This window comes from Zosterops lateralis (assembly GCF_965231275.1).
Source record: "Zosterops lateralis genome assembly, chromosome: 17".
Lineage (NCBI taxonomy): Eukaryota > Metazoa > Chordata > Aves > Passeriformes > Zosteropidae > Zosterops > Zosterops lateralis.
The window spans coordinates 1975740-1983565 of record NC_139777.1 but is presented as its reverse complement, the minus strand read 5'-3'; positions in this window follow the sequence as shown (position 1 = coordinate 1983565).

Below are 7826 nucleotides of genomic sequence, written 5' to 3'. Positions count from 1 at the left end.
ATTTCACTCTCCCAACACCACCAGGAACATCCACTCTCCTCCAGGAGACCGTGCACTTTGTGAGAGGCTGCAGTGCCTGGCTCTCCCTGTGCTGGATCTTTGCTCCAATGGTGCTGGGCTCCCTCAGCATTTCCCAAGGAACAGGCTGCTACCATACCTCTGCCCACACACAGGCTTTCCAACCCACACCGTTCCCTTCTCATGACACTCTGGTATTTTTAGCAGGAGGTGCACAGAGTGAAAGGCAATCTGCTCCCATCAGCTGGTCACACTCATTACATCCACCCAGAGCTGTCCTTCTCCAGACAGCCCACACCCAGGGGCACCCAGGTTTTCCAGCCAAAGAACCTATTCAAGGACAGCTGCCAAGGTGGTGTTAGCTTGTTTCTCCTGTTTGTGTTGGCTTTTCACTCCTTCTTAAAAGAGGGGGCATTTCCCAGGACCAGGCTGCCCCCAGCTCTCACATCCAAATAAACACCCACAGAATGACATGAGGAAGGGACTACTGTATCTGTTGTCTGTGTAGTTCCTGGATGACAGACATGCCCTGCAAATGCTAAGCCCTGCAGGTCTCACCTTCTGGCTCAAGTACAAGAGAATGCAGCACTCCCTGCCAGACTCAGGAAAGGTGTAATTTTGAGGAGCAAAACTGAAGGGCGTCTGATGCAGGAACAGGCACCCAAACACACTGAAACAGATAACCAGGCATGTCAACGTGAATGAGGAAGACACCACAGATCTCCCAGTTTCCAAACAGGTAAACCATTTTGGTGCTTCTTTTCAGCTCCCCCAATTCAGAAGATGGCTCACAGTCACCACTGCCCACCTCCAGTGGGACTGGACATTTTCCACAGCTAATCTGTATTGTACTTGGAAAGTAAGGAGCTGAAAGATAAGGGAATATACTCAGATGCAAAGAAAGTGGCACAAGTGGCTTTGGGGGAAGCATTCTTTAAATGCAGCGTTTTACAAGCAGAATAAATCCCAGACCATGTGGCGACAACTGAGCTGCACGCAGCTGCTGAGCCAGCTATCTCTTTCTAGGGGCAAGACTAGCTCCCTGCATAAATGGTTCTTTAAACTTTATAATGCCAACTGCATGAATAGGACTTTTATGGATTCCTACAGTGACGCACAAAGACATCCTCAACATTTCAGAGCTGCTCAGTGAGCCCACACGCTAGCTGCCTTCACCAGAGTGCTCAGACCCCATCCCAAAACCAAAACTCTTCTAGGAAACCTGTCTCACCAGGGACATCCTGCAATCTCCAGGAAGTCAGGATTGCTGCCAGAAGTTTGGTTAAAGCCCAAACAGATCAGACTCTGCAGATTTGGTTCCCAGAGGCTGCACCAGACTCTGTTCCACCACCATCCTGCTCAGACTGCTGCAAAGGGTTTCTTTGTCCACACAGTTGTGCCTTCGAAGAGAGGCACAAAGGAAACTGAGATAAGCGTGTAATCAATAGGCCTCACCCTCAGAGTTCTCCTGCTGTCCCTGCCACTTCTCAAAGGGAACTTTTCCTTCCTCCCTCCCCTTCTGCATCATCTTCCCTGGCACCCAAAGCGACAGCTGTGGCCACGCTAAGCCAGCTCTGGCAAAGTGCTCTGTGGAGCTGACCCTGGCCATGCCTTGGGACAGCAACGTGCCAGAGCTGGGACCTCTCCATGAGCTGCTTCTGCTGCAGCTGCCTCAAAGGCACTCTCCCCACCCCAGTGGACACGATCCAGAAGCATGGCCATGGGAGAGGCTGTGACCCCAGGCACACCACCATGTGTAACTCTCTCCTGCTGAGAATCGAGGCATGAAGAGAAACAGTTCTGCTCCTCTTACGGCAGCCGGGGCACCAAAACCGCCTCGCAACAGATTTCTGCGGCTACCCGAGGAATGCCTCCCCCTCAGTTTCCAGTACAAGAGCTTTACAGCCTGCTCCTCTTAAAACTCCCTGATGCAGCCCAATCCCACAGTATGTCAGTGAGCAGCTGGCACTCACTCTGCTGTTTCCAGCTGTGCTGCCTCTGCAGAGCAAGGCAGGGAAGCCTGTGGTCTTTCCAGGACACGTGGGAGGCTCGATACTCAAAGAGCATCAGAGACAGCCCCACTACAGGGAAGCAGGGAAGAGCTGCAGCTCTGTGAAGGCTGAACAATCCCATCTGTCCTGCTCAAACTCCTCAAGGGATGGACACAAAGAGCACAACGACAGAGATAAAAGGTACGTTCTCAAATGCGCCAGTGTGGCTGCAAGACGCAGAGAACAGTCTGTACTGTGCTTTCAGGAAATCCTCTCCCTTTTCCATATTCATATTGATCCAAAAACTCCTACATGACATCTCCTCAAGCTCAATGCAAGCTATTACAGAACTCTGGAAACACAGACAAAACCTTGAAGACACTCTCACAGCAGATTTAATGAGGCTGATGGTTTATCCACCTGACTTTAATCTCCCCCACTTGTCTTCAGCAGCTCTCAGTAACACACAGAGAGACCTTCTGGGACATTTTCCATGTGCAGACAAAGTGCTTTTCACTGCAAGACCAGGCTCTCAGGACTGAAATTCAAGTACTAAGGCATGGAAATACATAAGACAGTAAAAGCAGCAGCTAGTATCAGGCACGTCTCACCCAATTTTGTACATGACAACCAACTGAGCTCAACCACATTCACAGAAAAACCCCACGGCCATGGCAAGGCAGCTCCCCACATCACCCCACAGACACTGTGAGTTCGCTCCAGCCTCACTGGCAACCAGCACAGCTCCCAGCTGCCAGGCTACAGCACAGAAAGCTGGCAGGATATGTGGGAAATGAAGAAAATCAATACCGGTTGGCTTGTTTGCAAATCTGTTCCTACCCTCACCTTCCCGGTCTCACAGAGGACAACTCATTAGGTGTCTGGAGAGCTGCCAAGCCCGGATGGGCCTGAGCAAAGAGATGCTGCTGCTGCAGTCCTGCAGGACAGAGCCTCACTGCTGGGCCCCACAGACCCCAGAACTGCAGCCTCTTTCAGCAGCCCCTGAGATGGCAGGTGAAAAGTGGTGCAGGCAGCAGATAAAAAGGGTAAATATAATTCAGCCCAACGTGCACCTGTCCTCCAGACAAAGGCTGCTCCCGGAAGCCAGGCTGTGCCTCTCAGCGCACAAAGACGGGTCTAAATCTGTCTGTAATAGAGCTTTTCAGGCTGACTGAACAGTAATGTTCACAAGCTGCTCCCCTCGAGGGAATACTGTATCCTCCTCACTGCATTACCCCAATCAGAAAGATCAGTGAGCAGCTCAAAGGCAAAGGTGGAAGAGGCACCGCTGATGTGATTCCATTTAGAATCTATCAGAATATTTTATTCCTCCCTTTGAAAGCGACAGATTAGGTATTTCCACTTCTCTTTGAAGTCTGGCAGAACAATTCACACCAGTGGACCAAACACCCCTCGCTCCTCTCGCTGTGCCAGGTACTGCAGATGGGAGAAAAGGCTCTTTGAAAGCCCCCCAGAGTCACCCGAGGCAAAGCTACCTCTGCAATCAAAGGCCAAAAACTCCCAGCCAACAGGGTAGCGATTTCTCTTCATCACAGCGAGCTTTATTTCCATTCCAGCTTCTTTATTTTCCGAAAGTCTCCTGGAAAATTAAGTGTGGGACACCTCTATTCCAAAAAATCTTTCCTTGGCAAGTGCTGGCTTCCCACTTTCTGGCAGACACCGAAATTAAATGCAGCCTCCCTGTTTATTTCCTTCTTGCTGTGGATATGCACACCCTTGCTGAGCTCTGGAAGCAATTTTTTAGTTGGGAAAAAAAAAAAAAAATAAAGGAAGATTCCAAGCTCTTACATAAACAATGGCTGGTGACGAGAGGAAAGACAAAGGTTGGAAAATTTCTCACATTTTATTAAAGCATCTCTCAGTGCAGCAGATCAGACAAAAAGAACAAACCCAAACAAACAGATTGAAACAGCTGAATATTAAAATGGTACTGGAGGGATCAGCTGCAGCATCTTTCCATGGCCAGGACCAGAGCCTCTCCCAGGCAGAATCACTGAGACACAAACAAGGGTGGACTCTGCTGTTCCCTGGTTCAGAAAGAAGCCTTCTAGAAAGAAGGTGCTCAGCACAGACCACATAATGGAAAAGCAGAGCCCAAGGCTGTTGTACTTGTCAAACACACCTCTGCTGGTCTCAAGTCTAAGTGCCAGAAGGAAAAGGAGAAAAAAAAAAAAAAAAAAAAAGAAAACAAACTTCCTGCACAAAAAGGGAAAATAAGCAACTTTGTCAGTGCTTCCTCCAGCCTGAAGCACAAATTGATAGGATCACACTGATCTAATCCAGAGGGCATTCCCCTAGAGATTACAGCAGTCTCAAAGTAGGTCATGCTTGGGCTTGAGCTTCTCAGCAAGCCCAATTCTGACAGATTTCCAGAGCGCGTGTAGGTGCGTGTGTGCTCTTCCCTTTCCCTGCAGCAGCTCGCTGTGCAACACCCATTACCAGAAATCCAAATTAGAGAGGAGTGAAGTTTAAGGGCTGGATCTCTGTTTGGAACAGCAAGGGATGGAGATATCCAGCCCAGTGACTCTGGCCAGAGCTGCCAGCTGTTAATGGCCAAGGGCATTCCCCCTGCCTGGGATTTCCAGAGCATTAGGGCTGAAATACCAACAAACCCACACACTGCCCATGAAGGGGGAAGCAAGCAAGCACAGATGTTAACACAACCAGGACCATGCTGGCCATGAGCTGAGCTCAGGGGAGAGCAGGGCTGTTCAAACCAGACCTCAATCAAGACACACTGAGATTCTGGTGTCCACACAGGGTCCCATTTCTCCCTCACAGTCTCCCTTTCCTCACCAGCTCCAGCACAAGGAGCTCCTGTGGACACAGCTGCCACTCCTCCCTGCTTTGGATATTACACAAGGCTGCCTCTCCAGGCTCACCCTCCACCCAGCCAACCTACTGCACACTTCGGGCTGGAACAAATGCACAAAACCCAGAGACCTTCACCAACCTGCATTTTGCTCAACTACAATAAGATTTTTTCCACTTCTCCACTCCAGCACCTCTTTACCTCTCCCCTTATCTTGAACACCAGAACCACACGTAACACATCACAATCAATGTTTGCAATCAGACCCCTACAAAACAAGGGATATAAACACAGCAATACTTTTGATTCATCAGGAGCCCAGCACATCCCTGTTCGCCCTTCATCACCCTAGAACAGCTACAAACCAAAACACCCACCCCATACCAAATTGCTTTTACAGTCATGCACTCCGAGCCTTTCCCATAACTTTAATTTCAGATCCTCCCAGCTGTCACAGCACTTGCCTCATCCTCCAAGGACTACAAACACAGGCTTTCTTCAGGGTCCTGGACTGTTTATGTGCAGAGAGAGGAAGAGAATTGCATTTGCTGAGGCCATGAATGATTTATCATCGCACTGAATGCGAGAGGAGCGGGGTCCCAGGGCTCGCTGCATGACCGGAATCTCACAGGCAGGCTGCATCTGCAGAGATGTTTGTGTGCACTCTTCAAATCATCATTAACCAACAGGACCCCTCAAGAGGAGCATTTATTTCCATGGGATTGTAAGGGAGATGGCTGCTGAGAAAACAGCTGGGCAGGATTTAGCCCCATTACATCCGTCTGTCTTGTTCCACCCCTCCACCTCTCAGTTTGGTTGGGTGCAAAAATAGAAATTATAATGAAAAATTAAAAAAAAAATTAAAAAAAAAAAAGAGACGGAAGTGCAGTACATAGCACAGGCCAACTGCAGGTCACAGCTCTGGTCAGTGGAAGCACATGCAGCTGCATAGGGCAGGTTTTATATTTCCAAATACCTCCCCCCCTCCCCGGGGGTTTAAGTACTCTTCCCATTCTCCAGATGATTTGCACAGCGCTGTAAATGCAGGTGTTATAAATAAACAAAAATACGCCCATGCTGGCACGCAGCTTTCAGCTAGTGAAATGGGCATCAAGGATTCTTAATGAAACGGTTTTGCAATTCCCAGCAGTTCTGCATTCTCTGGAGACAGGGTGATTAAACAAATACACAGAGCGAGAGCCCAGCCTTGACTCCATCTATGGGAGTTTTGTCACAGACTGAAATGAGGCAGGAATGCCATCCCAAGGACCTCCCCCAGACAGCTACACAGGCTGTAACTTAATATTATGCCTCTTGTTATGTGTGTGATACCAAGAGGCAACCATATTTAATACAGTACTCTGTATCCAGGGATAAAGCAGGATGGAGCCAACCATCAATCACTCAGCTTCTCTTTCCTTGTAGGATTACACAGGCCAACCCCATGGCTGGGAAGTATTTATGAAGTCTTTTTTTAGTTCTAGATACTGCAGACTTTTTTTATAGTTACTACAGACCTCTATTTTCTGCGTACTATATTTCCATGCACATAATCCTCACCTCAAACCCACTCATTAAAAAAAAAAGTACTGCTCCCTTGAAAAATAGTCCTCAGATTACCCACAACTCACCCTCTCTCTTTCCCAACAGCTAAGAATCCCATCAATTACCCCAGCAAAGGCAACCAGGGAGAAAACTGGAACTAGGAAGAGAGAGGACCAGGCAGGGGGTGGGTGGCCTTGGAGTAAACCTCCCTTATTTCCTACATTCCCTGCACTGCACTTGAATCATTCCTCCTTCTTCCCCAGGCAACTCATGGACTAGATGCATGGAAGTACAGCAGCTACCCTCTTCCATTACCCTAAAGACTCAGCAAGAATAAATTGTTTGCAAAGGAGAACCCTCCTGCCCTCTCCCACCTCAAAGCCAAACCCTTCCTCCATCATCTCCAGCTAACCTATGAAATCTGTATGCTCTGCAGGCCGAGACCATTGCTAAGCAGTCAGCTTTAATTTCCTTGGAGTCCTCCAAAGGCAGCATTGTGGCTCAGAGTCATCCACCACTGCCTTTGGAGGCTCCATTCCTCCTCTCCCCATCTCACAGCCCACATATCACCAAACATAAGCAAGGAAGAGAACAGAGCAGGAAAACTTCTCTGCAAAACCATCTCTTTATTTCAAGCCTTCTTTGATGTGGTGCAACACCAGTCTGGAAAAGAAACCCTCACTTCCCCACAGCCTATTGAGCTTCCAAGGGCTGTTTGGAGAAACAGCACCAGACACCAGCTGACACTAGCAATTACATCCAAATAGCAGATACAAGTCTGTTATCGATCTGTTCCTAGAGGGAAGGACAAGCTATCCAGTAAAAAGGGGTGTCACGTTATTAAATTCTGAGAGGATAATAACCCAACACAGAGGGCACAGCTGTTACTGGTACACTTCAGGCTTCGTTTCCGAGCCTGACAGGGAGCAAAGATCATCAGACAGCTCCAGTGTTCAGAGAGAGAGAGGCCTAGAAATTAGAGGAATAAATTAACATATCCATATCTGAATGACTGGGCTAAGGGGGGCTGCAAGTTCTACTGGCAGGAACTGGCCTGGTGCTGTCAGTTATTCCCAGCAGCTGCTAAAACCTGTTCTTAGCCAGTGCACAACGCTCAAACACTTGGACCTCTCCAAGCTCTGCAGCTTTGCCCCAGAGCAGGAGGTTTAACAGCCCAAACACTTGCAGTAGCCCATGGAAAAGGTGCAGGGAGGTTGTCTCCTTCAGTAACCTGAGCCAAACATCCCAGTGAAGAACAGCGACAGATAGCTCTGTGGAAAAACCTGGATCAATTTTGCCACGAAAAAGAAAACATGGCTCAGGGTAAGCGAACAAGCCACAGCCTTTCAATATCAGCAACTCAAAAGAATGGGAGAATTTAACCAAGCTGCTGCTGGGAAAAAAAAAAATAAATCCAAGAAGAGTTATCGATTTTTATG